The 27610-nt window shown below is 40.5% G+C and overlaps 1 protein-coding gene across 30 annotated transcripts in view; it reads right to left on the bottom strand.

The window, feature by feature from the left end:
- The window catches only part of HYCC1 (hyccin PI4KA lipid kinase complex subunit 1), a 183569-nt gene that overhangs the window by 59123 nt on the left and 96836 nt on the right, over positions 1 to 27610 (bottom strand). For 24 of the 30 annotated variants that reach the window (XR_010945438.1, XR_010945436.1, XR_010945450.1 and 21 more), the window contains 4 exons: positions 12723 to 12763; positions 10918 to 11000; positions 5177 to 5333; positions 3178 to 4034 (listed from right to left, as the gene is read on the bottom strand). The gene's annotated coding sequence lies outside the window, so the exon portion shown is untranslated. Of the gene's footprint in view, positions 1 to 3177; positions 4683 to 5176; positions 5334 to 10917; positions 12764 to 27610 lie in introns of all 30 variants that reach the window. The other 6 variants (XR_010945439.1, XR_010945463.1, XR_010945464.1 and 3 more) reach the window with 4 other exon arrangements.

The raw sequence follows: 27610 nt of genomic DNA, 5'->3' as shown, positions 1-27610 counted from the left end.
AACTTACACCTAAAGGAACTAGAGAAAGAAGAACAAACAAAACCCAAAGTTAGCAGAAGGAAAGAAATCATAAAGATCAGAGCAGAAATAAATGAAATAGAAACAAAGAAAACAATAAAACTAAAAGCTGGTTCTTTGAGAAGATAAACAAAATTGATAAACCATTAGCCAGACTCATTAAGAAAAAGAGGGAGAGGACTCAAATCAATAAAATTAGAAACGAAAAAGGAGAAGTTGCAACAGACACCACAGAGTACAAACCATCCTGAGAGACTACTACAAGCAACTCTATGCCAATAAATTGGACAGCCTGGAAGAAATGGACAAATTCTTAGAAAGGTATAACCTTCCAAGACTGAGCCAGGAAGAAATAGAAAATATGAACAGACAAATCACAAGTAATGAAATTGCAACTGTGATTAAAAATCTTCCAACAAAAAAAAGTCCAGGACCAGATGGCTTCACAGGTGAATTCTATCAAACATTTAGAGAAAACCTAACACCAATCCTTCTCAAATTCTTCCAAAAGATTACAGAGGAAGGAACACTCCCAGACTCATTCTATGAGCCCACCATCACCTGATACCAAAATCAGACAAAGATACTACAAAAAAGGAAAATTACAGACCAGTATCACTGATGAATATAGATGCAAAAATCCACAAAACTACTAGCAAACAGAATCCAACAACACATTAAAAGGATCATACACGATGATCAAGTGGGATTTATCCCAGGGATGCAAGGATTCTTCAATATACGCAAATCAATCAATGTGATACACCATATTAACAAATTGAAGAAGAAAAGCCATATGATCATCTCAATAGATGCAGAAAAAGCTTTTGACAAAATTCAACACCCATTTATGATAAAAACTCTCCAGAAAGTGGGCATAGAGGGAACCTGCCTCAACATAATAAAGGCCATATATGACAAACCCACAGCAAACATCATTCTCAATGGTGAAAAACTGAAAGCATTTCCTCTAAGATCAGGAACAAGACAAGGATATCCACTCTTGCCACTATTATTCAACATAGTTTTGGAAGTCCTAGCCATGGCAATCAGAGAAGTAAAAGAAATAAAAAGAATACAAATTGGAAAAAAAGTAAAACTGTCACTGTTTGCAGATGACATGATACTATACATGGAGAAAGACACCATCAGAAAACTACTAGAGCTAATCAATGAATTTGGTAAAGTTGCAGGATACAAAATTAATGCCCAGAAACCTCTTGCATTCCTATACACTAATGATGAAAAATCTGAAAGAGAAATTAAGGAAACACTCCCATTTACCATTGCAACAAAAAGAATAAAATACCTAGGAATAAAGCTACTTAGGGAGACAAAAGACCTGTATGCAGAAAAGTATAAGACACTGATGAAAGAAATTAAAGATGATACCAACAGATGGAGAGATATACCATGTTCTTGGATTGGAAGAATCAACATTGTGAAAATGACTATACTATCCAAAGCAATCTACAGATTCAATGCAATCCCTATCAAATTACCAATGGCATTTTTTACAGAACTAGAACAAAAAAATCTTAAAATTTGTATGGAGATACAAAACACCCCAAATAGCCAAAGCAGTCTTGAAGGAAAAAAAAGGAGCTGGAGGAATCAGACTCCCTGACTTCAGACTATACTACAAAGCTACAGTAATCAAGACAATATGGTATTGGCACAAAAACAGAAATATAGATCAATGGAACAGGATAGGAAACCCAGAGATAAACCCACACACCTATGGTCAACTAATCTATGACAAAGGAGGCAAGGATATACAGTGGAGAAAAGACAGTCTCTTCAGTAAGTGGTGCTGGGAGAACTGGATAGCTACATGTAAAAGAATGAAATTAGAACACTCCCTAACACCACACACAAAAAGAAACTCAAAATGGATTCGACACCTAAATGTAAGACCGGACACTATAAAACTCTTAGAGGAAAACATAGGAAGAACACTCTTTGACATAAATCACAGCAAGATCTTTTCTGATCCACCTCCTAGAGTAATGGAAATAAAAATAAACAAATGGGACCTAATGATACTTAAAAGCTTTTGCGCAGCAAAGGAAACCATAAACAAGACGAAAAGACAACCCTCAGAATGGGAGAAAATATTTGCAAATGAATCAACTGACAAAGGATGAATCTCCAAAATATATAAACAGCTCATGCAGCTCAATATTAAAAAGATAAACAACCCAATCAAAAAATGGGCAGAAGACCTAAATAGACATTTCTCCAAAGAATACAGACAGTTGGCCAAGAAGCACATGAAAAAGCTGCTCAACATCACTAATTTTTAGAGAAATGCAAGTGAGAACTACAGTGACATATCACTTCACACCAGTTAGAATGGTCATCATGAGAAAATCTACAAACAACAAATGCTGGAGAGGGTGTGGAGAAAAGGGAACACTCTTGCACTGTTGGTGGGAATGTAAATTGATACAACCACTACAGGGAACAGTATGGAGGTTCGTTAAAAAACTAAAAATAGAATTATCATATGACCCAGCAATCCCACTACTGGGCATATACCAAGAGGAAACTGTAATTCAAATACACACATGCACCCTGATGTTCATTGCAGCACTATTTACAATAGCCAGGTCATGGAAGCAACCTAAATGCCCATCGACAGACAAATGGATAAAGAAGATGTGGTACATATATACAATGGACTATTACTCAGCCATAAAAAGGAATGAAATTGGGTCTTTTGTAGAGATGTGGATGGATCTAGAGACTGTCATACAGAGTGAAGTAAGCCAGAAAGAGAAAAACAAATATCATATACTAACGCATATATATGGAACCTAGAAAAATGGTACAGATGAACCGGTTTGCAGGGCAGAAATAGAGACACAGATGTAGAGAACAAACATATGGACACCAAGGGGGGAAAGTGGTCAGTGGAGGCGTGGTGGTGGTGATGTGATGAATTGGGAGACTGGAATTGACATATATACACTAATATGTATAAAATGGATAACTAATAAGAACCTGCTGTATATATATTTTTAAAAAGCCATTATGCTCAGAAGAACTTGACAGCTTCATATCGCTGATGTCAATGCGGCAGTATTGCCTCCGCAGGGGCAATGTGCCCCCTTTCTCAAGTAGAGCTTAGTAGAATATGTGTAACTGGAGACTTACCTAAACGACTCTTCTCTCTCTTCATCTGCCTGGTGCTTGCGGTTCTAGTCCCTTTCTCCTCATTTCCAGAATTTTCGGTATCATTTAATTCTCCCAGATTACTACATGTTGGGAGAAAACGATTTCAAATAATGAAAAATATATTTTAACTGGTCATAAAGTGGTAGAAGTCAATGTGTTTTAACTTAATTCCATTGGATTCCTCAAAAACCATTAATATTTCATTCATTTTAACTGCAGAAAGTTAATTGTATAATCTGTTAGAAGGGCCTTATTGCATATGAATAAAGTCATAGCAATTGCTTGTGAAAGTTAGAGGTTTATTATTAATGCTCAAAACCCATTATTCTGGGGGAAACATTCAGCCAGCTCTAATCAGAGACTCACAAACTTATCGCATCCAAAAAATGGTTAAAGATATGTTTTGACTAAGTTATCTGTGTCACCATTCAACCCAGGAACAATGGTGTAAGTAATTTCTCCCTCTTTAACATGTTATTTTTCCAACTTTTTCAAAAGGGCACATTTCTTAAGCTTGAAATAACTAATGCAAGTCATAAATAAAAAGTTTTGTTATGTTTTCACAAACATATCCCCAAGAAACAAACGCTTGCTTCTGCTAATTACTATTTTACCTCTAAAAGGAGTGAAAGCAAGGAATTTCTAAAATTTTAACATTCTGCTTACCGAACATAGGCAACAGGAAGGTTTGGATGCCCCCACTGGACTCCCAGAGACCGTGTAGAAAGGATGAATCACAAAGCAGTGCCGTGAACAGCTTGGGAACCACATCTGGGCTTTGCTACCATGGGCCGCTTTGTGCAGAAAGTGTCAGACATGCAAATGCTTCCTGTGGGCTGTGGAAAGAGAGGCCAGCAGTTCCTGCCACCTGTGACCTCCCAGCACAGTGTGCTCTGACAAGGCCCTTCTGGGCCGGTAGGGTGCTGCACCTTGCCTCTCCTGCCTCAGCCTGGGCAAGGACAAGAGATGTCCAAAACATCCCTGTCGTAGAAAAACCTAGGACACACGCAGGAACATTCGTTAAGATCCTTTTTTGTTTTGATTTCTTTTGTTTTGTTTTGATTTTGGGTTTTTTTGGGGGGGGGGGGTTGGCCACACCACATGGCTTACGGGATCTTAGTTCCCCGACCAGAGACGGAACCTGTGCCGCTGCAGTGGAAGTGTGGAGTCCTAACCACTGGACCGCCAAGGAATTCCATCGTTAAGATTCTTAAAGAAGAAAGTTTGATTTTGTGCTTGGAAATATATCAGAAATCACTTAGAGGCAAACAAGAGCTGGCCCTCTGCAGAGTTGAGCAGCCACCCGTCTCCAGATGCCTCCATGCTTAAAGTGCTCTCGTGGGGCTGGGGCTTTCCAGGCCTTTCCAGGCAAGGCTGCCCAGCATCTTTCTCTTTCTCCCTCCAGGTTTTGAACCAGTGATGCTCACCTGTGGTGTCTCATTCTCTCGGCAAACCGTGCTGGCTGGGCCCTGCACACATGAATCCTAGGAAAGGTTAATGGCAAGCCCAAGTTTGGGGATGGTCCTCTTGGATTGACTGACCCTCTTTCCAAGAGCGATGCCAACTTAACCAAAAAGATTCCATTTATAATGGGAATTTCAGGACTCAGTATTTTTTCTTGGGTTGAGGAGGGTGGGATCAGGGATGTCTCTTGTTCTTTGGTTCAGAATAGGTAACATTTAGTAGCAGCTGTGGCCCAGCAAAACCTCTTTTTTGTTATTTCTGTCCCAAGAACTTAGAGCAAGGTTCCCCAACCCCTGGACCATGGACCCGTACCTGTGCGCAGCCTTTTAGGAACCGGGCGGCACAGCAGGAGGTGAGCGGCGGGCCAGCGAGCGAAGCTTCACCTGCCGCTCCCCATCGCTCCCCATCGCTCGCATTACCACCTGAACCATCCCCCACCCCCCCACCCCCATCCATGGAAAACCTGTCTTCCACGAAACCGGTCCCTGGTGCCAAAAAGGTTGGGGACCTCTACCTTAGAGCACTGAGTACAAAATCCTTCAGATCCTCCTGATTCACTTCAGTAATGACCTATAATACTTCTCTCAGACAGGCTCAGATTCTTGGGACCATCTCCCTGTTTAGTCCATACATCTTGTTTGCAGTGACTGGCAGAGAGTTAGTTGAGAAATCTATGATAACAAAGCTTTTACTGTATAAATGTTCTACCAAAGAAAACCAAAAAGATATCATAAAGCATTCAATCTGACACATTCCAGATAAATTATTCAAATTTTGCTGCAAATGCTTCAGCCTAAAATAAATGGCTTTGTGTGCAGAACTGTGTATCATACCGCACATTTGTCAGAACTCCTTCCCCTTCCAAAAGTGCTGTTGCCCTGGTAACTGGGGAGCTTGGCAGAGCTAAGAGATCCTGCTGGCGGCAGGGGTAACATAAACCCCATGAGGGCAGGGTTCACGTCCGTTATATTCACCGCCCTCTCTCAGGTCCCAGATACAGGGCCAGGCACAGAGAGGGCACTCGAGACATGAGCCCACTTGCTGTATTTACAAGTGTAAGAATATGGCAATAGCATCAGGCCCTGAGCTTGTAGGGCAAAGAATGAAAAGGACAGGTCACCACTTCATCTTTCGTGTATGCACGTGTGACATCACATGGATGAAAAACGAGCAGGAGGAGTTGTTCTTTTCAAAAGGAAAATATTCACAAAATATATGGAAATAGTAACAGAACTTTGAGACCATAGGTGGCTTCCCTGAGCAAGATTTGGCAGGAATCAAAAAAGCCAATTTAGCGCTCTAGGCAGAAACTTGATGGTACTTGGGAATGCGAGGAGAATTTTACGGTACCTCATCAAGTGGCATACACACACACACACACACACACACACACACACACACACACACACACACATATTACAGATGTATATATACACATGAATAAACATACATAGTATATACATAAGTATATGTTTGTGTATTTCTATCAAAGATCCCTGTGCTCTACCTCAAACTTTCCATGATGAAATGAGATACTTTGGTCATCAACAGAGAAATAATGAAATAATTCCCAAAGTTTGGGGAGAAGGGGAGGCTGGGGAGAAAACTGTTCCATATTTAGCATAAGACGACCAGCTTCCTAAAAAGTATCTTTCTCTACATAAACTACAAAAATCATTTCAAAATTTACCACTTTATGCTTTCCACAAAACTTTTTCCTTTAACAAAACTGACATATCCAAAGTCAATATTGGAAGAGAAAAGGGATTATTTACTCACCCCCAGAGGAGCAGACTTTCTCTTTTAAAAGATGTTTCTACTTGGTGGTGGTGGTTTAAGTAAGAGGAACGGGTAAGTGGGAATCATAGGGAGATGGGTTTTTACTCTCCAAAGGAGAATATTTTCCCCTCACCGTACATTGCCAGTAGAATGACGCACTTGATTTAGTGGCCCAGCGGCAACTGAACCCTTAAATTAAAGGCTCAAAGGAGTTCAAGGAAGAAGCAATGGGGAACCAGATTAGACAGAAGGTCTCTCCAAAAACATACACATTCAGTTTAGACCAGTTGTATTTTCCAACCCGAAGCCCTCTTCCTACAGACTCTGGCGGTCAGCGTCCTTCCAGGCACAGGAAATGCTGACATCTGTGCGCAAGCACATCTGCAGGAGTCACACCGCCTGGGCTCAGACCCAGGCTCCACCCACCAGCCATGTGGCTGCAGTCAGGGTCACTGATTTCTTCAAGCCTCTATTTCTCAGGTCTAACACGGGCATAACAATAGTATTTACCTCACAAAGTGGTTAGGAAGATGAAACAAGGATGACAACGCATGAAGGTTCTTAGGAGAGGGTCTGGGATGAAGTTAGTGCTCAAAAAAGCACAGCTATTGTCATTCTGATTGGCAGTATTGCATATCCAGTTATTATTATTATCAGGAACAGCAACATTGTTATACTCAAGGAGTTTGATCTCACTGAAGGTGAAAGTGTGAAATGGTGATCAATATGAGGGAGAAGGTGTAACTGAACCAAAACCTGGGTCAGCTGGCCTGCACATGCAGTAAAGTCAATCTACTGACACCAGGTTGTGGTGAAGGAAAGAGCAGTGTTAATCACAGGGCGCCAAGCAAGGAGTCCAGGTAGCAAGTGCTCAAAAAGCCCGAACTCCACCCGAAGGCTTTCAGGGAAAGTATTTTAAAGACAGGGAGAGGGAGAGGGTTGCAGGGTACGTGATCAGCTCATGGACATTCTTCTGATTGGCTGGTGGTGAGGTAATGGGGAGTCAACACCATCAACCTTCTGGTTCCAACCAGTCTTGGCTCTTTGTGCTTGTGGGCAGCGTGCAGTTAATTTCTTCCACCTGGTGGGGGTTTCAGTATCTGCAAAACAGCTCAAAGGATTTGGCTCAGAATATTATCTATAGCCTTTGAGGAGGAACTAAAGGTCCTCGACTTTGTTTAATGGCTAAATTATTATTTTATCTTGCTTGAGTGTTTTCCTTTGCTTCTGCATTTTCTCACTTCTTTAATTAAATATATTCTTTGGAACTCTGGGAAGGCCTAGGAGGCTAAAGTTTTTCTACAAACAAGAGGCAGGTAGAGGACATGTGCCAGGGGTGGGGGCGGGGGTGGGGTGGGGGTGGTGTCTGGCTGTCCCAAGGAGGCCCCATAGGGTTCTGCTGAGTTATAAAGGCAACAAGTAATTTGGGGGAAGATAAAAATTAAACCCACAAACACACTCTCACTCCTTTCCCTCTGTGCCAGACTGTCAGCCCCTACAGCTTTGAGATTAATCTAGGTATTGCCCTGAGATTAAGGTAACAAGCTGAGTTCCTCCATGCATGATCCATAGTGATAGAAACAAAGCCATCAGAGTGACACAGAGCACAACAAAAAGGTAGTTTTACTCTTTTAAACTAATTCTTAAATAATTAATGCATAAGTAGATTCTCCTCATAAAAATACAAACAATACAGATAAGGACAAACTCTCCCTTGACCACTATCCCCAATTCTACAGCCCTCCCCAGAGGTAAGCACTGTTATCAGGGTGGAATGCATCCTCAGACTTTGTCCATAGAAAATGTACACTATTCATTTTGGTTCGCATAAATGGACTCTCTGTACTATTGATATTTGGCAACTGCCGTTTTAATTCATGAGTGTCTGGAATGTTGCCATATTTGTATATATAAACAGTTCTACCTTATTCATCCTTTTCAATGTGTGTCTATTCCCAGTAACTGAGTGGATAGCTTTCACAGGGCTGACGAGATTCCATCCCTTGCCCCCTTCTGTCTTTTGCAGAAGCAGTTACCTCGTGGGAGGAAATGTCACTGGCTTGAGAGTTTGGAGATGTGTTCTTCGGTTCTACCACTTCTGACTAGAAGTAGACCTAGAGAACTCAGTTCCCTTATCTATTAAACAAGAGAACTGGATCACACAGTTCTGATACAGCTACAATAATCCATGTTTTGGGTATTGAAACAGAAAAGCTGTTCCTCAGAATGAGGAACGTTGTGGGAGTGGGCAAAAGCTGATGATTTCTAAAGACGTTCTTCCTGCAAAGAGGTGAATGCTTTCCACAAAGTTCAGCCCACTTACAAACTAGAGTCTGGTTTACCTCATTCTTTTAATGTTCGCAAACTATTCAATAGTATGTGGGCTTTATTTGAAAATCACGAGAGTCGAGATATTTTTGAGTAGCCACAGACACAGAAATCCTTCTGGTGGAATTTAGTTGAAAATATTTGCATCTGGGCTGTTTACTGGGTAGGGAATTAGGATGTTATAGGGCAGATTTGGATGAAAGCTAAAAGGGAGAGATTTCAGTGCCCTAAAAAGGTTCATTCAATTGAATGAACACCCACTGTGTCCAGTGGTGAGGACACTAAAATAAAAACCAAGACCGTTAGATTTTGTACTTCCAAAATCTTCGCCATTGTCTGTTCTCTACCCAAAAGATGTCTGTATACTGGAGTAGTTCTCTTGTTCCCAGTCCATTACCCAGGTACTTTGCTACTGGAGATTTCAGTCCATTACCCAGGTACTTTGCTACTGGAGATTTCAGACGAAACCTTGAAGAACTATTTGTCAGCATGGCTTTTTAACAAGCTTCCCTTCAACCCCACCATTAATGTTTTAATCAGTAAAAGAGAGAGAGGTGGTTGACAGTAACATTTTCATGGCTCTTATTTATTACTCTTTATTATCTTATTTGGAATATATTTTAAATTACCATTACTGACACAAAAAAGAAATATTCTTTCACCAGAAAACAGGGAACTATTATGCTGTGGATGAGCAGTGATAAAATTTGGAGTGTGTGGGGAGGTTGAATGTGAAGTTTGCCATATGGGATGAGGGGGAGGGGAAGACCCCAGCAAACCATCACCTACCTTCTTTCCTTTACAAACCATCACCTACTTTCTTTCCTTTACCCTCTGAACTGCAGTAGGTGGCAAAGACTTGGGGAGTCCATAGCATGACTGCCCACACCCCCTGTTGCTGAGCCCTCAGGAAAGCTAGGCTCTGCCCCTTTGTCCCACACCACCACATTCTGTCGGACCAGTTCACACCCCCAACCACATTCCCACTCCCTAAATGTAGTCCCAGGGCTCCAAGGTTGAGGGGCTCCAGAACTGATTTCTTATTTCCCTCCCAGGATCAGCCTTGTCTATGGAGTTAGAGATACAAGCTCAGAACATCTCAACCCCAGCTGGCTCTCCAGTTGACTAAAGAGGTCAATTCTTAGCCTCCAGTGCTTAGACTCCCTGCCTGCCTGCGTCCAACACAGTTATGGTAAAGTGGGTATTGGAAAACCCTGGTTTTCTTTCATAGAGTGTTGAACATAAATCCATGAAAGGCTAAGCAAGTCTTCCCCTCCCCCTTCCTCCAGCCTTTCTACATGAATCACAACATTTTAGACCCTACAGAAATCAGGACTAGTGGTCCTAAGAACAAATGTAAGGTAGTCCCGTTGGCTTTTTTGCAGCCCCCTTTTCCCTTGTGGTGACTTTCCTCTGTGCCTTCCCACTGCCCCTGATGCCAAGGGTCCTGATTCTAGGGCTCCCCACAGCAGGAGAACCTTCTCAGTTTCACCACTTATCACAGTGCCCCTTGCCGGGGTCCTTGTTCATGGTCTAGACCACAAAGAAAAGGATGGGGTAAACACATGCAACCTCATCTCTGAGCCCTGGAACCAGATGCCTGCCCTATACCTCCCAAGGAAGTGACTCTGTTTAAGAGGGTCCCTGGAGGCAACTATGTTTTTAAAATTTTGTTTTTAATGATAGATCTCAAGTACTATCAGGTCAAAGGAGGTTGGAGTTTTTCAAGTGATAAGTTTTTTCTGAAGCACCCCAAATCTCCCCACATTACCCTGCTAATACCATTATTCTATGAGTTTCTTTAATATCTCTTTTCATTCTCAACATTTGAGGGCTGAAATCAGGGAATGAAATTGCCATATGCCTCCAATTCAGTAAAATAGAACAGACTACAAGCTATAAGTTATCTTATATGTAAACTGAACACAAGTTAAATTATCAGTAAATTAAAATTGGATTACATGGGCACTTTGGCAAAAACACTTGGGACTTTAAAAAAGCAGACATTAAAACTACTATATCTGTGTTAGGCTGAAATTCTCAAAAATATCCCATGTAGATTGTTTATGTACACATACACTCCTTTTCTTTGTTTCTTTTTCTTTTTCTTTCTTTTTTTCATTCAACAAACTTTTATTGAATGCTTACTCTAATCTAGGACCATTCCAGGCACTGGGGATACAGCCTTGAACAAGAAAGCCCACTTCCTGCTCTCAGGTTGCTGGCATTATCTTTGAAGAGAGAGAAAGAATAGGTGATCAAGTAAACAAGATGATTTCATATGGTGATGAGTGTCTCCAGACAAATAAAGCAGGTTACTATGATGGAGTGCCTGGGCAAGGGGCCTTTTTTGTTTTTGTTTTTTGGTTTTTTAGGGATATAAAAGATTTTAATAAATGGAGAGTTATACTATTTTTGGATTATAAAATTCAATTTGTAAGCATGCCAGTTCTCCTCACATTTATAATTTTAATGGTTTGCATCCGGGACCCCTCCTTTGTACACACTCTCCACCCCTCCACTTGGGCCTAGGCAGCCAGTGCAGGACCACACTCCACAAGGAGGCATCACCTGGCAGCTCGGCCTCTGCCACTCTGCTGTGGAGGCGCCCTCCTCCCATCCCACTGGTTCCCACAGTCCCTGTCAGGCTGCTGCTCTGAGGGTCATCCTCTTTTCCAGGTGGCCCATGCATTCCTTTTCTGATGAATCATGCCATATATACTAATTTGATGTCAGAAAAAGCTTGGACTAGAATCTTGAAACTTCCCTTTTAAGTGAAAATATTTGAATTCTCAAAAACTTTGTTCTCAATTTCATTTTAGATAAAGAGATTAAAATGCACATGTATATTGTATATGGGTGCGAATTTAATAAAGTAATTTCCTTAGAATTATAATTCGTTTCCATTGTGACTAAGAGCCTTCTAGGTGTGGTGGAAAGATGAATATGTGAAATTGAACAGAAGGTCTAACATTCTTTCTTCCTCATTTTCATTCATTTGCAACCCTTTCCGGGAGCAGGCTCTGGAAAGGGTAGCTCTATTAGAGGCGTTTACATGTAAATGCTAGCTTGCCAAGATGTCTCCAGAGGTACTGGGACCAGCAAGTCAACAACAACAAGTGCTGAAACTCACCAGGTCATTCCTCTGGGAGCCCAGACCCCTGAATCCCGCAGGCACGACGGCCATCTCAAGTTAACGGCCTTTCTTCCATCCTTATCCCTACCTGTGAACTGCTTCCCCTTCCTTTTTGTCTTAATCACTATGTGAATTTCAGGCATTCTTATCATTTTCTTTGTTCTCACATAAGCCTTATTTTGCCCCCAACATTGAGGCAAACAACCCTGAAAAGTTCTGGAAGCATCATTTCCACATTGTAAGTTATCATATCATCATATTTCATCTGCTGAAATCCATTGATCACTACTTAGCTAGTCATCATGATTTAATTTTCCACCCTGCAGAGCTCTTTTGCACACTGCTATTTCTCTAAACAATAACACACAGGATATGGTGTAGGGCAAAGGTAGAACCAAACACCGGCAAGACAGAGAGGCTGTTTTTATTATTGTGATTTCCTTACGTTGAACACACTGTGATATCCAGCTAGCCGAGCTCTGCGGTTAATATTATATTCGAAATGAGAAAAGATTCCAAGTTCTTCAAAATTTGCATTCTCAAAGCCTGTCTTCTTGAATTTCTACATTTTAAAAACAATCTTCTGACAACTAAGATCGTACTTAAATCGGCTTTGCAAATTCCAGCAAGAAACTGAGTCCACATCACCTGAGGATCTATTCTGTCGACTTCCCTTGCTTCCCCCTAGCCAAAAAGATAAACCATTAAAAATTTTTATATAATTACTTTAAAACTATTTTAAGGATTCAACATACAGCTAGCTAGGCTCCCTGGGAGTTATGGTACAGAAGGAGAAAGTGACAAAAGGATACAATACCAAGAGCTGGAAGAGGAAAATTTCTCAGTTGAATATTATGCCTGTAAAGCAAAGGAACATAGCAAGCATTAGCGGGCAGACTGCAGTTCTGGTTCAGCGGTATGGTTCATGTGGCAGCACTCCTTTATAGAAGATGGTTGTCCAGAGAGTCCTGAACAAGTGTGTATTCATTTGACTAGATTATGAACAAAAGTCAAACATAAAATTTAAAATGTGATCAAAGAAAGCCTGCAGCCACTCCCCCAAGAATATGGTCAGGAAAGTAGCCAAATTTGAGAAACACTGTGCTAAATGATTTTCTTTCTCCTTTCTTTTTCTCTACTCTATGAAAACTTGACCCTTATTTGGAAGTTTGTTCTAGAATTGCAAGATGAAGTTCATTTCCTTCTGCAGTCTCTAGTGTGAATGGATAATTTATTTCCTAATTAAGAAGTACCCATAGATGACACAGTGATTTTCTCAAGATCTTAAGGAATGATATTAAATGCAAAATACACCAATTTATTCGTTTGTTCCCTGCCATTATGAATGAACAAACTAACCCTGAATTAATTTGTTCAAAATGACCCCTACAGAGCTATTTTAAGGTCCCATAGTTCAAGGTTGTATGAATTCCTTTCATATGAAAATTAAGTAGCAAGGTGAAAGCAAGTAACCATCTGGCATAACTCTGTAGCCCAGGAAGAGAAGTGGGCTTTGGAGCCAGTTTACCTGCATACTCCTGACTTGAAGTCTCTGAACATGTCTGTACCTTAGCTCTGCCTTTTGAACAATTCTCTTCGGTTATTGCATAGATTAAAAAAAAAAAAAAAATTCTACTGAGCATTTCCTGGCAGAAAGGAGAAGAAAGGCCTTTCTCATTCCCATCTCCCATCCTAAGCTTCTCTGCCATCTGTATTTTTTTTTCCTTCCCAAAGCAGAGTCTACTCTTACAGTCTGGGAGTTCAAAGTACAAATCTACCATTTGTTAGCTCGGAACATTAGGCAAATGACTTAACTTCTCGACACCACATGTATTCAACAAATATTGAGTCAGTATGTGCCAAGCCATTTCCAAAGGGGTGAGGAAGACAAAGCCCTAACTCACTTAAGCTCCCATTATTATCAAAGGAGAAATAATAAACAGATGGATAAAGAGGCATTTGATAATGTAGGTGGCACTAAGTGCTGTGTAGAAAAGTAAGGCATGGTGAAGGGAAGAGGGAGGAAGGGAAGTTATTTTAGATAGAGCCATCCGGAAGGGCTGTCTGGGGTGTGAGGTTGGATCAGAGACTAAGGAAACCATAAATAAAACAATAATAAGATACCATTTCACACGTACTAGAATGGCTGGAAGAACAAAAACAGACAACAACAAGTATTGGTAAGGAGGTAAAGAAATTGCAACCCTCATGGACTACTGGAGGGTGTATAAAAGTGCAGCCACTATGGAAAAGAGTTTGGTGATTTCTCAAAAGATTAAACATAGAGTTACCATACAACCCAAAAATACCACTCTGCTATGGTCTGAATGTTTGTGTCCTCTCCTTCCCCAATTCATATGTTGAAACTTTAATGCCCATTGTGATGGTATTAGAAGGGGGAGCCTTTGGGAGGTTATTAGGTCATGAGGGTGGAGCCCTCGTGAATGAGATTAATGTTCTTATAAAAGAGAGCCCACAGAGCTCCCCAGCCCCTTCCATCATGTGAGGACACAAAGGGAAGTCTGAGACCCTGAAGAGGGTCCTCACTGACCATGCCAGTGCACTGACCTCAGACTTTCAGCCTCCAGTACGGTAGGAAATAAATTTCTGTTTTTTACAAATTACCCAATCTGTAGTATTTTGTTATAGCAACGCAAACAGACTGACACACTCCAAGGCGTATACTCAAGAGAAATGAAAACATATGTCCACATAAAAATTTGTACCCAGATGTTCATATCAGCTTTATTTGTAATATCCCCAATCTGGAAACAACTCAAATGTCTATCAACAGGTGAATGGATAAACACATTGTGGTATATCCATGCACTGGAATACTATTTAGCTATCTTAACTACAAAAAGGACAAACTATTGATTCACACCATAACATGGATAAATCTCAAAGTAATTATGCTGATTGAAAGATGCCAGGCCAAAAAAAAAAAAAAGTATTACTTTATGATCCCATTTATATAATACTAGAAAACGGAAAAACTAATATTTAGTGACAGAAAGCAGATCATTGATTGCCTAAGAATGCAATTGGAGGGAAGAATAGGTTCTAAAGAGGCACAAGAAAATTTTAGTTTTCTTTTAAGGAAAAGAAAAAGTATGACATCATAGCAACAATATTTAAGCTTATATACGGATGGAATAATGTGAATGCAGAGGAATTGATTAAAATACGAAATATGATTTGGCTAAACCTCCTTTTTTTTTTTTGCGGTACGCAGGCCTCTCACTGCTGTGGCCTCTCCCGTTGCGGAGCCTAGGCTCCGGACGCACAGGCTCAGCCGCCATGGCTCACGGGCCCAGCCGCTCCACGGCATGTGGGATCTTCCCAGACCGGGGCACGAACCCATGTCCCCTGCATCAGCAGGCGGACTCCCAATCACGGCGTCACCAGGGAAGCCCCATAAACCTTTTAAAAAAGATAAATATCTGGACTGAAAAAAAATCCAACAAATCTGATGCTTTCAAGGAGCATCTTAAACACCAAAATACATAGAAGAGCCAAAAAAAAAAAAAAAAAAGGCAGAAAATTTTATTGTTCCAGAGGTTTCTAGTACTAAGAAATAAAAAGAAACATCAACTGGGTTCCCACTTTAGTTTGAGAAAAAACTAACTAGCAAGCCAAGAGAAAGTAAGGAAAGGGAAATAATAAAATTAAGAGTAAACATACGCTAAGGAGAAGAAAAAATAAAATTAATAACACCAATAGTTGATTCTGCAAAACAAAATTTTTAAATGAAAAAGCTATTAGCACAAATAATGGAATGGGAAAAAGAAAATACAAATTACTAGAATTAACTGATGCATAACAGATATTTGTTGAAGAACAAATGAAAAAAGAATAGAGAAAACAAATATAAAAGAGTTCAAAACAGAACTATAATTTAGATGTGTAATATACATAAAGTGAACATGGCAAAATATTAACAATTGTTAATTCTGCAAATCAACATTTCTGTTATATTTGAAATTTTTTAGTTTAAAAGCTTGGAAGAAAAATTAGGGGAGTATGATTTTCTTCTATTCTAACAAATTTTATTACGACCTAGAAGGAGACAGCTATAACAATACTAAAAATATAATATTAAAACTGATAAAACAAAAGCAAGAAAATAAATATTGATAATATAGTAAGACCAATAAGATATAAATGTAAAAATTATAGAATCCTAGAGAAAACTTAGTAATTGAAACTTTAAAAGAATTTGTCTTTGGGACCCCATAGCGCTTATTGCTGGACTGCAGAGTAAAATAGGGCATATTCATCATGCTTTCAAGAGGAAAACGGAATAATCCACATCTTAAAAGAAAATCTTTTGTATAAGTCACCATCTTTAATTTCTTCTCAAAAGAATTAAACAATACCTTTGAAGAAAATTTGCCAAAAAGGAAAAAAGTAATATAATCTCATGTCTTTATTTTATATAATTCTTTCTAATCTTTTCCCAGATGTAGATATATATTTTACATGGCATTATATATTCTGATTTTTCACATAGGATATCAAATATGTTTCATTTCTACATGTTACTTAATAAAAATTAGTTGTGGAGAATTTCTTTAACATGACTAATAATTTCACCGCCTAATAGAAGAAATTTATTCATGGGGAAATTAAACTCTAATAGAGTTTAATATACATTTATGAAGTATATGTACAAATATACATTTGTACATATGTACAAATATATGTACAAATATACATTTATACATTTATGAAGACATATACCTTGTTTCTGCCTGAGAAGACTTAAGTAAAATATTAACATGGTCACTAAGTTAGATGAAATTAAATACTAGTTAACAGTCTCCAGCCCACTCTCTTGATAAATTAATAGCAATATTTGGAAAGGTTAGTGAACAAGACTCTCATACAGTGCCTTTGTTATTATTTGATTTTGATGATGATGACGATTAATAGTAGTACTAGCAATAGCAATATCATCATCATAATCTTAATGCTGCCACTGCTTTTTCCAGAATGACATTGATACTCACTGACTCAGATCAATTAGTATTCCCATCTCCACTGACTCCTTATTCAGGAAGAGAAAGTTCACATACCAGTATAAACAAAGAAGCAGCATGGGGCAGGAATAAATCAAGAGGAGGGATGGGAGATTTTTTAATACATCAGAATCTGATACATTAACTCTGAAAGTGCAGTTGACCCTTGAACAACGTGGAGGTTGAGGCGCCAACCCCTGCTAAATTGAAAATCCAAGTATAATTTTACAGTCCACCTCATGTATCTGTGGTTCCACATCCACAGGTTCAACCAACTTCAGATCATGTAGTACTGTAGTAGATATTTATTGAAAAAAATCTTCATGTAAGTGGACCCATGTTGTTCAAGGGTCAACTGTAATTCCAAATAAACATTGAACACTATTTTAAAATCTAGAAAAAAATGTACTGGCATATTTATCTCAGCTATAGAATGATATATGACAAGATGGAGGCCATTTTCAGATACATATAAAATACAAAACTTTTGTAACTATATAAAATATTAAAAGAAAAGCAACCAAAGTGAGAAATATGTAATAAGCTATAAAAGTTTACTACCCAAATTATCAAACAATTTTAAAGGTATAAGATTAGTGCCTTATTCTACTTGATTTACAGTTAACATCGACAAACTATTTACACATGGAGACGTGCAGACATCAAATTACCAAAATGAAAAATGCACAGCCTTGCTGGCCTTATTTAATAAGATAATGGACATTCTGGGGCACTATTAAAATTTTTAAATAAAACTCAAGATTGGAAGCACTGGTTGGTGGAAGTTGGTTGGAGGGCAGGGAGAGTAATGCATAGATGTAATGCATAACTTAACAGCAGTGCAAATTTTTTTCATTGTTCAGAAAATCTGCTTAGCAATGAGCCATAAAAGAATTAATGTCTTTAAAATGGTAATTCCACTTAGGGGACTATACAAGAAATAATTTGAACCAGTATGTTCAAAGTATTGACACTACCCCAGACAAATCATTTAACTGGTCGTGGTTTTGTTGCTCTAACTATGTGTGATGGTTGCGCTAAAGCAATGGTTCTCACATTCTGCGTGCAAGTAAATCACCTGACAAAGGCTGGTTCAAGCTCCCAACAAAGAAGAAGATGTTTGGACTTCCCTGGTGGCACAGTGGTTAAGAATCCGCCTGTCAATGCAGGCGACACAGGATCAAGCCCTGGTCCCGGAAGATCCCACGTGCTGTGGAGCAACTAAGCCCGTGCACCACAACTACTAAGCCTGCCCTCTAGAGCGTGCAAGCCACAACTACTGAGCCTGCATGCTGCAACTACTGAAGCCGGCGCGCCTAGAGCCTATGCTCCGCAATGAGTAGCTCACGCACCAGAGTGAAGAGTAGCCCCCGCTTGCGGCAACTAGAGAAAGCCCATGCACAGCCATGATGACCCAACGCAGCCAAAAATGAATAAATAAATAAATAGAAAAAGATGTTTAGGCGAGGTGAGGAAATTTTCCTTTTCTCCTTACTAAGTTCAGGTAAGATATGTCAGGATTTTTTAAAATTAATTTTTATTAGAGTATAGTTGCTTTACAATGTTGTGTTAGTTTCTACTGTACAGCAAAATGAATCAGCTATGCATATACATATATCCCCTCTTTTTTGGATTTCCTTCCCATCTAGGTCACCATAGTGCATTAAGTACGGTTCCTTGTTCTACACAGTTGGATTTTAAAAAATAAACTTTTATTATGAAACACATGTTAAAAGTAACAAAAACGTATCATCACCTAGTGACATAGTCAGTGACTGGCTGAGACTGGCACATTACCTTAGTCCCTCCAGGTATCCTCAGTACAGAATCCCTCAGCCCTTCCATCTCAACCCTTGAATCTAGGAGATCTGTTGGAACAGGAAATTCCAAAACTATTTGAAAAACATTTATTGAGGGCTTTCTAGGTGTCAGACACTTCACTGAAACAAATGTTTTCCTGGAGCTACTCTAAACAGATCATCATAAGGAAATAATTGTGTGTAAAACATTCTGAAAGACATGAGGTAGATCCAGATGGACATGCCTGTTAAAATGCAGCTTTCTGTGCTCCACATGCCTTACCTATTGAACCAGAATCTCTGTTGATGAGGCTGATAAATCTGCCCAGAAAATTCTCATGCAGGCAGTCTGAGGGCTACCATTAAGATAAAAAGTGGACTTAATGGAGTTTTAAGATCTTTCTTGCTCCCAAAGTTTCTGAGTTTATAATTTTGTTTTTAATAATTTAAAACTCTAAAAATTGTAAACTTTAATAATTTAAAATAGCCTAAATGATGAAAAATAGGGAAATGAGTAAGGCATTAGTAGTGTAAAATGGAGTAGCAGAAAGGTCCATTTGACAAATTTCTTTTGGAGGATTTGGTTTTCTTAACTTTATTAGATAACAAGACCCTTGACAACCATGGTTTCCTTTTTGCTGTGACTTCCATCGTGTGCTCAATTTAAGTAGCTTTTCTTGGTTAGATATTCTGGTGAGGCACTGTTGTGAAATACATACTCCAATGCTCCAGCACACAGACAAAACTTGGCTCTTCTTTTTCTTATGATTTTGGTTTTATCACAGCCTATTGTGGTCCTCCTGGCAGTATGTGGAAGGAAGTAATGATAAAAACCACATTCCCTAAATATGCTGGTTAATTCCATGCATGTCCTTGATGTATGTCTTCTGTTAATGATTTTTATTCCTTCTTCATCTGTCACCCTATCAGTGATTCTCTATCCTGCCACTAGCCACCTTTCCAGCCTCTAAATCATTTTGTACTCCAGCCAGAATGGAATCTTCATGCCTTGGGTAGTAAAGAATTGACCTTACCCAAAGAGAGGTCTGGTTTTTGCCCTAAGCTCTTGGGAGGTGATCTCTAAGCTGTTGGAATGCCGCGCCTGATAGGAGTGTCTTTGTTTACCTGGGGGCCTTGAACCACACTGTATAGTCTAACAATGTGATTTTTGGTGGGAGCTTCAGGCAATGCATTATCAGGTTGATTTCCAGAGGGACTAGAGACTAGAAGTTAGCCGTGCAAGTGGTCAAACATATCTACAGGACTGAGCCCTAGTAAAATCACCATATACCAAGGCCAAAGTGAGCTTCCCTGGTTGGCAATACTCCATGCGTGTTGTCCCACATCATCACTGGAGAATTTAGTGCTATCCAGGACTCCACTGGGAGAGGACAACTGAAAATTCCACACATGGAATTCTCCTGGACTCTGCCCCATGCAATTCTTCTACTGTCTGAAGTTAATCCGTTTCCTCTTGCTGTAATAAACTATAACCACGAGTTGAACAGCTTCTAGTGAGTTCTGTAAGTCTCTCTAATGAATCACTGAACCTATGAGTGGTCTGGAAACTCCTTAACTTTGCATGCCTGTACCGCTCTGAACACACTGAGGTCTCTAATTCTTCCCAGCCTTTCCTCCCACACTTCCCTCTATCTAATATTCCCTTCCCCATTACCCTCATCTTCCCTACTTATCTGGCAAAATCTTGTTCTTATATTCAGAATAATTAAATGGCATCTCTTTTGTTGAGTCCTCACCACATCAATCTTTCCCACAAAATTAGTCATCCCCCACCCCATGCTCATCGTGCTCCCATAGATCGACCAGGACCCCAAGCACAAATAACCATGTCTTTCTCATCTCTGCATTACCAGTACACAGCAGAGTGCCTGGTACATAGCAGGTCTTTAGTACATGTGTATGGATTGAATGAGCTACATATGGACATGAGTATTTGAAACAGGGGGAAAAAAACAGACTAGAAAATATGCACAAATAAAGTACAACTCAGTGAAAAATACGTAAGGCCATTAATAAGCATAAGTGAGAAATGTCAAATAAAGTCTATTTAACATTTACTATTGAGGGACTTCCCTGGTAGCATAGTGGTTAAGAATCCGCTGGCCAATGCAAGGGACACAGGTTCGAGCCCTGGTCCGGGAAGATCCCACATGCCACGGAGCAACTAAGCCTGTGCATCACAACTACTGAGCCTGCACTCTAGGGCTCACGAGCCACAACTACTGAGCCCGTGTGCCACAACTACTGAAGCCTGCGTGCTTAGAGCCCATGCTCTGCAACAAGAGAAGCCACCACAATGAGAAGCCCGTGCACTGCAACAAAGAGTAGCCCCTGCTCTCTGCAACTAGAGAAAGCTTTCGCATAGCAATGAAGACCCAACACAGCCAAAAATTAATTAACTAATTTTAAAAATTTTACTATTATCGGGCTTCCCTGGTGGCGCAGTGGTTGGGAGTCCGCCTGCCGAGGCAGGGGACGTGGGTTCGTGTCCCGGTCCGGGAGGATCCCGCGTGCCGCGGAGCGGCTGGGCCCGTGAGCCATGGCCGCTGAGCCTGCGCGTCCGGAGCCGGTGCTCCGCAACGGGAGAGGCCACAGCAGTGAGAGGCCCGCGTACCACAAAAAAAAAAAAAAAAAAAAATTTTACTATTATCTTCATCGCCCTGAAAAGGCTAGTTTTCTTTTAGTATGCAAAATGAGGGTGGGACTGCTATGATAAAAATTATTTAACAAAGAAGCACATATATAATTGCAGGCTTAGGAGCTCTAAAATATGAAGTGTAAAATGTTACAAAAATGGATACATTTTCATAATTTAAATTCATAAGCAGATTTGTTTTAGCAATCAAATTACTTTGGGAAATAAAATATATCATTACATTTTCCTGTTGCTTTCCTGGACAACTAATTTTAGCTAACTTCTAGTGAGTTACTATAACAAAATATTTCGGGAATATGCTTATTCTCTCTAAAGTATGTTCACTCAGAAAATATCTGCAAAAATCCACAGAAATTATGTTGATCTCATTATTTCACGTTAGTGTTTATGTTTTATTATGTTAAAGTAGCTACTCAGGGCTTACCTGTTTAGACGTCTACATTTTGAGTACTTGGGTTTTAGTTTAACCAAAGCCTACACCTGATAAAATTTCATAGAAAGGCTAAAATAGTAACCATGTAAAGTGCTCATTTAAATGGGTTTGGGCTTCAGGAACAGAGAGGAAGAATTTCATGACCTTTTGGCTTTTTAGGATAGCATCAGGGGACAATTACTGGAACTGGATCCTAGTGGTTGCCATCAATTTGGTGGCTGCTTAGAGACTCTTAACCCTAGAAGGTATCAGGTGAACAGGGTCCTTGTAAATGAGAGCAGCAGTATGTAGATTGGTTTGTTTTGTTTTTGTTTTCCTCCTTGGCTCACTTGTTAATTTTTAATCACAACCAATTGCCCTGGTACTAGAGCTCTGACTGGTTTTGTTTTTACACCAGATAACCTTTGATAATCAGTCTTGATGTTTGGAAAGAACACTTCAGCAATGTCTTTGGCAGCAAGATAATTTGCCCCTAAAATAGGCCCTAGAGAGAAATTATGTACTGTTTTCATATCTACATTGAAGTTCAACATTTTTGAAATGTTTCTAATCCTAGTATTATATCTTTGAAGTGTATTCTAACTAAATAGCCCCAACTTAGCAAAGCAAGATATCCATCCTTTTTTCAAAAGAAAAAAACAGTGACATAAGAAAAGATAAATGTATTTAAACATTGGGTGGTGATTTTATCATAAAAGTATAGGGACTGGCTTCATAGGAGAGTACAGAACATTTATAAGTTGATGGCAATGTTGCTGGCATTTTGCCATCTAAACTTAAGCGAAGGTTCCACTTCTGGGATGGTAGCATGAGGAGTTCTGAGGACCTACTCCCCAGTATACAAGCATAGCTGGTAAAAACTATTTAAACAAACAACCAGTTAAAGTCTCTGGAAATTGCCCTAAGTGCCTAGAGCAAGTGAAGAAATATTTGTTTAAGAAAATCTACTAAAACTCAGAAAAAACAGAGAAAGTACATAGAATTTGAGTTAGGACACTCTCCCTCCCTTACACCTCCCAGATTAGCTTAACGGAAGCTCCATTCTAAGTGGATATGGCCAAGAATATGGGGGCTCCTCTTTCCTAAGTTCCCAGTCAAAGGTTAACTTATCTTACCGGGAGGACAGACCTCTAGCATTTCTCATCTCCTCCAACTCCAAGTCCAAGAGGAAAACTTCCTGGAGAGTGCAGCCAAGAGGCTGTGGCCTCCATTCCACCACTCAGCACACATCTATAGCAGAGAGACTCTACCCCAGATATGGCAAGCCAAGAACACTGGGACGCCAATTACCCTTGTTCCAGCTCACTCAAAAGGCAGTGATTCCATGCCAGGACAGGCAAGTCAAGATCACAGGTCACTGCCCCACTCAGCACTCAGAGTAATGCTTCAGAGATTTTCTTCTAGGGAGAGAAGTAATTCATATGGAAAGAGAGCTCCAAAGTTTTCCCCAAAGTAACTGACTTTATTTGAAAAAAGTGTGCAGGAAAGTTCAAGCCTAGGTGCTCTAGGAAACAACAGCTCTCTTAATTAAGAGCAATAGTTAAACCACTGGCCAGCTAGTTCATCAGAGCGAATTAAGGAAAATGATGGCTAAGAAGGGTAGCCTTGGGGTCAGGAAAAAAAATCTGGCCTCAAAAACTGCTCCTGCCTGAATTTAAGTGGATCAGACTGAAGAACGATTGATACCCAGGGCATTGTTGAGAACAATAGAGGAATTATGCAGTAACTCATGGAGCCTAACAGTTGGATGTGATATCAAGTAAGGCTGACAGCTTAACAGAGACCAGGGAAAAGACAGTCAAAGAAAGCCCTGTTAAAACCACTGTCATCCCAACGTGACCGTGTGCACGTCGAGGCAGTGCCTTCCAAGAATTGATACCACACAGTGGGAGAAAACAGACTTCACTAAAGTAATTTAGCCAAGTTTCACACACACACCCAAATAACAACAAAAATAAGCCCCAGAGGAAGGGGAAGAGAATCGGTATTCATAGTACAACGTTCAAAATTCTTCAGGATAAAAGCAAATAAACCCAGATGAAAATTTGCATGCACATGAGAAAAACAAAGAGTGTATTGCAGTAAAAATGCATGTTTCTTCTTCTTTTTTCTCTGATTTGCAAAGCAATTATATAAAACAGTATGCATGTATGTAATTGTGTTTGGCTTATCACATACAGAAATGTAATATATTTTGCAATAACAGTACAAAGGAGGTGGGTTGGATCATAGTATTGGAGTAAAGAAATGACACCAGATGGTAAATCAAACCAACAGGAACTAATGAAGAATACCAAAATGGTAAACAAAAAGTTAAAAGTAACAAATGCTACACATAGATACTTTCTCTCCTTCCTTTTCTCAGCTTCTTTAATAGACATACAATTATAAATAATAATAATTATAACAATGTATTCTTGGGTTTGTAGCATATAAAGATTTAGTATGTATAACAATAATAGTACAAAAGAAGGAGGAAGGAGGAATGAAGTCACATTTCTATATCTCAATGGAATTAAGTTGGTATAAATCTGAAACTGATTTTGATATGTTAATATGTACACAGTGAGTTCTGGAGCAACCACTCAGAAAAACTCAAAGCCTATAGTGAAAAAAATAAGTAAGTAAGTTAAAATATTATGCTGGAAATGTTCACTTAATGGAAAAGAAAGCAGCAAAGGAGGAACAGAGAAATAAAAAAAGTCATGAGACATGGAAAACAAAAAATAAAATGACAAATCCAACTATATCACTAATAACATTAATGTGAATGATTAAACAACCTAGTCAAAAGGCAGAGATTGTCAGACTGGATAAAGTACAAGATTCAACTATATATCACCTACAGGATACACACTTTAGATTCAAAGACACGAGTAGGTTAAAGGTAAAAGTATGAGAAAATGTGTATCTTGTAGATAGCAACCATAAGAAAGCTGAAGTGGCTACATTAATATCAGACAAAACAGACTTTAAAACAAAAAATACTAGAGAGACTTCCGGGAAGATGGCGGAAGTGTAAGACGCGGAGATCACCTTCCTCCCCACAGATACACCAGAAATACATCTACAGGTGGAACAACTCCTACAGAACACCTATTGAACGCTGGCAGAAGACCTCAGACCTCCCAAAAGGCAAGAAACCCCCCACGTACCTGGTTAGGGCAAAAGAAAAAAATAAACAGAGACAACAGGATAGGGACGGGTCCTGCACCAGCGGGAGGGAGCTGTGAAGGAGGAAAAGTGTCCACACATTAGGAAGCCCCTCCGCGGGCGGAGACTGCGGGTGAAGGAGGGGGGAAGCTTCGGAGCCCCGGAGGAGAGCACAGCAACAGGGGTGCGGAGGGCAAAGTGGAGAGATTCCAGCACAGAGGATCAGGGCCGACCGGCACTCACCAGCCGAGAGGCTTGTCTGCTCACCCGCCGGGGCGGGCGGGACTGGGAGCTGAGGCTCCGGCTTCAGTCGGAGCGCCGGGAGAGGACTGGGATGGCTGCGTGAACACAGCCTGCAGGGCGTTAGTGCACGGCGGCTAGCCGGGAGGGAGTCCGGGGAGAAGTCTGGACCTGCCAAAGAGGCAAGAGACTTTTTCTTCCCTCTTTATTTCCTGGTGCGCGAGGAGAGGGGATTAAGAGCGCTGCTTAAAGGAGCTCCAGAGACGGGCGCGAGCCGCGGCTAAAAGTGCGGACCCCAGAGACAGACATGAGACGCTAAGGCCGCTGCTGCCGCCACCAAGAAGCCTGTGTGCGAACACAGGTCACTATCCACACCCCCCTTCCGGGGAGCCTGTGCAGCCCGCCACTGCCAGGGTCCCGGGATCCAGGGACAACCCCCCAGGAGAACTCACGGCGCGCCTCAAGCTGGTGCAACGTTACACCGGCCTCTGCCGCCGCAGGCCCGCCCCGCACTCCGTGACCCTCCCTACCCCCCGGGCTGAGTGAGCCAGAGCCTCCGAATCAGCGGCTCCTTTAACCCCGTCCTGTCTGAGCAAAGAACAGACGCCCTCCAGCGACCTACACGCACAGGCGGGGCCAAATCCAAAGCTGAGCCCCTGGGAGCTGTGAGAACAAAGAAGAGAAAGGGGAATCTCTCCCAGCAGCCTCAGAAGCAGCGGATTAAAGCTCCACAATCAACTTGATGAACCTGCATCTGTGGAATACATGAATAGACAATGAATCATCCCAAATTAAGGAGCCGTGTGGATGAAAGGCTCTTGGTGCTGCAGCCAGGAGTTAGTGCTGTGCCTCTGAGGTGCGAGAGCCAACTTCAGGACACTGGTCCACAAGAGACCTCCCAGCTCCACATAATATCAAACGGCGAAAATCTCCCAGAGATCTCCATCTCAACGCCAGCACCCAGCTTCACTCAACGACCTGCAAGCTACAGTGCTGGACATCCTATGCCAAACAACTAGCAAGACAGGAACACAACCCCACCCATTAGCAGAGAGGCTGCCCAAAATCATAAGAAGTCGACAGACACCCCAAAACACACCACCAGACGTGGACCTGCCCACCAGAAAGACAAGATCCAGCCTCATCCACCAGAACACAGGCACTAGTACCCTCCACCAGGAAGCCTACACAACTCACTGAACCAAACTTAGCCACTGGGGACAGACACTAAAAGCAACAGGAACTATGAACCTTCAGCCTGCAAAAAGGAGACCCCAAACACAGTAAGATAAGCAAAATGAAAAGACAGAAAAACACACAGCAGATGAAGGAGCAAGATAAAAACCCACCAGACCTAACAAATGAAGAGGAAATAGGCAGTCTACCTGAAAAAGAATTCAGAATAATGATAGTAAAGATGATCCAAAATCGTGGAAATAGAATAGACAAAATGCAAGAAACATTTAACAAGGACCTAGAAGAACTAAAGATGAAACAAACAATGATGAACAACACAATAAATGAAATGAAAAATACTCTAGATGGGATCAATAGCAGAATAACTGAGGCAGAAGAACGGATAAGTGACCTGGAAGATAAAATAGTGGAAATAACTAATGCAGAGCAGAATAAAGAAAAAAGAATGAAAAGAACTGAGAACAGTCTCAGAGACCTCTGGGACAACATTAAACGCACCAACATTCGAATTTTAGGGGTTCCAGAAGAAGAAGAGAAAAAGAAAGGGACTGAGAAAATATTTGAAGAGATTATAGTTGAAAACTTCCCTAATATGGGAAATGAAACAGTTAAGTCCAGGAAGCACAGAGAGTCCCATACAGGATAAATCCAAGGAGAAATACGCCAAGACACATATTAATCAAACTGTCAAATACAAAGAAAGCATATTAAAAGCAGCAAGGGAAAAACAACAAATAACACACAAGGGAATCCCCATAAGGTTAACAGCTGATCTTTCAGCAGAAACTCTGCAAGCCAGAAGGGAGTGGCAGGACATATTTCAAGTGATGAAGGAGAAAAACCTGCAACCAAGATTACTCTACCCAGCAAGGATCTCATTCAGATTTGATGGAGAAATTAAAACCTTTACAGACAAGCAAAAGCTGAGAGAGTTCAGCACCACCAAACCAGCTCTACAACAACTGCTAAAGGAACTTCTCTAGGCAAGAAACACAAAAGAAGGAAAAGACCTACAATAACGAACCCAAAACAATTAAGAAAATGGGAATGGGAACATACATATCGATAATTACCTTAAATGTAAATGGACTAAATGCTCCCACCAAAAGACACAGATTGGCTGAATGGATACAAAAACAAGACACATATATTTGCTGTCTACAAGAAACTCACTTCAGACCTAGA

This window comes from Pseudorca crassidens, chromosome 8 (genome assembly GCF_039906515.1).
Source record: "Pseudorca crassidens isolate mPseCra1 chromosome 8, mPseCra1.hap1, whole genome shotgun sequence".
Taxonomy (NCBI): domain Eukaryota; kingdom Metazoa; phylum Chordata; class Mammalia; order Artiodactyla; family Delphinidae; genus Pseudorca; species Pseudorca crassidens.
This window is presented reverse-complemented; position numbering and strand designations above follow the sequence as displayed.